The following is a 3802-nucleotide window of genomic DNA, read 5'->3' as shown; positions in this document are numbered from 1 at the left end:
GCATCATGCTCTAAATAATCTCACCCCAACCAACAACAAAACCTCGAGATCTCTTGTCTGGATAGATGAATCCACCAATCAAACCTACAAGAATCACTAGGAGAGTCTCATAATACATAATCATATCCTCCCATCTGATCTATCTTCTGGAAATGTTCTCATCACCAAATACAACTCTGCAAACCTCTGTCCCTCCAAGATCCTAAAAATCATACTGGACTAACTCACCAGTCACGAGGATATGGAGAATCTTGTAGACATCCTCAAGTGTCACACTAATCTCACCAATGGGCAGGTGGAAAGTGTTATGCTCGCTATGCCATCTCTCTACTAAGGCAGTAAACAATCCCCTCTTATGGGTAATATCAGGAATGTATAACAAATGACATAATCCACATGCATCTATATTTCTAATCTCAGTCTGTGTAAGCTCTGGCACTAAATGGCGCATGGCCAGAAATTTCTCCCGACACTGGAGAACATCGAGTTTCTCCTATTTAACAAGCGAATTCGATCTCTATCAATCATCTATCTATCAAATCAAAGAGATCACTAATCTATCACATCAACAATTGGTATATTTTTTCAATGAAGCAAATCAGGCTATCAAATCAACCTCAAAACTATCAATCATGACTTTCTATCAATCAATGAGTTCAATCAAACTCTGCAACACTCTTCATCAGAAACTGAATCGGTCTCTTAGAGCTAATCTATCAATCTACCAATAAAATCAATCAATCATTTATCTTATCAATCAACATTATCAAAAATTTCTATCAATCACATTTGTGCATCAAAATGCCTAAATCAAATCATCTCAATGAATTTTAACATGAACGAAATCAAACAAATCAATCTAAAGCAAAAGCATTAACCTTTTTAACAAAAGTGATTCTATTAAACACAAGTGCCAAATCATTCAAAAGCACTAATCTTGTCAACATTTGCGCTAACCGACAAGTCAAAAGAGTTAAATCAATCAAAAGTGCAAACCTTTTTCACATATGTGTGAACACATAAAACAAATCCGTGAATTCTATAAATGCGCTAACATCCCATTCAAAAGAAATAACCAAACAATCAAATGCGCTAAATTAATAAAAGTGAGAATCTACAAAGCAAAAGCGAGAAACAAGAAAGCAAAACCACTAACACGCAAAATTGAAAATCAAAAAATTAAAAAAAAAACATAAAATGTGCCGAAAAGCAAGGAAATTGGTACGGAAAGTTAAAAACAAGCTTTGGGATAAGGTACATACCGGATAACCATACTCAAAAGGTCGTTGATACCGTCGAACATACTCAAATCAATGGTTCTCAAATGGAATCACCATTTTGTCAGCTCGCCAAGACAATTCTTTTCACTCCACAAGCTAACAAGGATGCAAATGAGGATAAAATTAACCTCGGTTAATTCTATAATTACCATTTGGAAGGGTAATTAATGCTTTTAAGTGGGGCAATTTTATTTATTTTTCACAAATAAATTTAATTGAAGGACCTTTTCAATTATCGTGAGATCAATCGCTTGTCCAAATTTTTCAACAATTTCATGATCAATCTCCCGAGGGGGCACACAATCGGGATTTTTATCTCCATCAGGTGCACTATCAAGACTTGATTTAATCTTTGAAACAATGTTGTCTCAACATTATTTCAAAGAGGGGCAAAATGTATACACATAAAAATGGCTATGAGCAATTAAATAAATATTTTATATTTATTTAATATTTATTCTTCTATTAAATAGTTAATTTGAAAAGGTTAATTTATTTAATTCATTTCATGTCTTTCTATTAATTAATTTAATTGAAATATTTTATTAATTAATTCATTTATCCTTTTCATCTAATCAATTAATTAAATATTTAATAATTAATTATTCTTCAAATCAATCAATTAAATATCTAATATTTAATGGTTATTCTTCTATCTTATAGTCTCGAATATTAAATAATTTCTTAAATTATTTAATTCATTTCCAACTCATCCTTCCATCTCCACTTCATCTTTCCTTTGCCAACTCATCCATCATGTGGCTAAATTAATTCAACAAAATTAAATAAATAAAACATTTGTTAGCCACTCATCTTCAACTTCTAAAATAAATGAAATATTGTGTAGTTACACATATTTCTTAACCTTCTTTTATATTCTCTCTAACATCCCTATATCTTAGGAAGGACTTGAGTCCACTTGTCCTCTCATGCCTATATCTTCTCCAACCATCCCTAGATTCCCTCAGTCAACAACCCAGTCAAGGTGAGATGAGTGACACTTGTCTTCTCCTTCCCACTTTCTCTCAACCTTCACCTTTGCTCACAGTCATCCCAATTTGCAGATCTGATCATGATCATTGATCTCAGACATATCATCTTATATTCTCAAAAGTCTATAAAAGTATGAGTTTGAGTTGAGAAAGAGTTAGTCTTCAAGTTAAAAATTTGAGTAAACTTATGCATCTGTGAGTTTTTATCTTGAAGCAATTTGTAATTTAGCATTTCTCATTTAGCATAATCATTTAGCTTTAAAATCATTTTCATTGCATATCATAGTATCAGTTAACTATCAGTTATCGATCCATTCTTCATATGCCATCTTGGAAACTACCAGTGTTTGTCTGAGAGCAAATCATCTGCAACCAGGAATAGTGGAGTTAGGACACAATGAGACTTAAATCATGAAGGTAATAATATGGTTTTTATTTTAATATCAATTTCATGTAGTTTCATTAGTTGAGTTTGGATTTCTTGTAGCATTTCCTTTGTATTTTGTGAAACGAATATGTTGCAAGTAGTATTTTGATGATGAAATTCAAGTAGACACAAATACATTTTCTTATTTTACATTTGGTGCCTTGTCTTGGGTATTATTTCCATGCCAGACATTTCAATTCCCATGGGGTTACAAGAATGAAATCCATTTGCATCTTGTTGAAGGCATATTTCTCCTTATTTTGGAAACAATACTAATTTTTGAATGAGAATCATCACCTCATTGGTTAATGATTTGGCATCTATTTCCATGTTCAATAAAACTAGTGCTTGCACTTGAGTAAGGGGCAACATGTAATGTCAGTAGTAGTTTATATAATTTTCAATGTGTAATTAAGATGTACAAATTTAAAATATTTTTAAAAAAAAATATGCTAGAAGTGTTTGTTGTTAGCTTTGGAGATTGCTCAATAGCCTCTTATGTGGAAATGCAATCATCAATATCTCCTTCGTTTTCCATGATTAACTTACAAAAATAAATAATTTCTTTTCGTTAGCTTTGAAGATTGCTCAATAGCCTCTGATGTTGAAATGCAACCATCACTATCTCCTCCCTTTTCCATGACTAACCTACAAAAATAAAGAGATTTTTTAGAGAACAAAACTTTCAAGGATTGTATCAAGAATTAATATCCTTAATTGTTGAAGCATACAATATCGAAGGAAAAAATTCTTGTTTTTATTGGCATGTGCATGAATATGTGGTACTTGATTTCTTTGATCTTGCAAGCACTAAAAATATATGAAAGGAATTGGTTAAAAACTATGGAGCAAGGTAATAAAAAACACATTAATAGTCAATAGAAACTGATGGTTGGTCTCCTGAAACTACTTTTCCTTTCCTCCTGGCATTTTCCAGTTCATCAACAAGAAACTTGCCTTTTTAGTTTCTTGTGTTTTTTGTTGGGTTTAAGTTTTTGTTTGAAGGTAGCTATTCACACCAAATTATTGAAAAGTATTACCGCTCCCACTCAAATAATCTCGATAGGAACCACACATCACTTGAAATTTTATAAATTTGTTAT

The sequence above is a fragment of the Cryptomeria japonica genome, chromosome 3, assembly GCF_030272615.1.
Source record: "Cryptomeria japonica chromosome 3, Sugi_1.0, whole genome shotgun sequence".
NCBI classification, from domain to species: Eukaryota; Viridiplantae; Streptophyta; class Pinopsida; order Cupressales; family Cupressaceae; genus Cryptomeria; species Cryptomeria japonica.
This window is presented reverse-complemented; position numbering follows the sequence as displayed.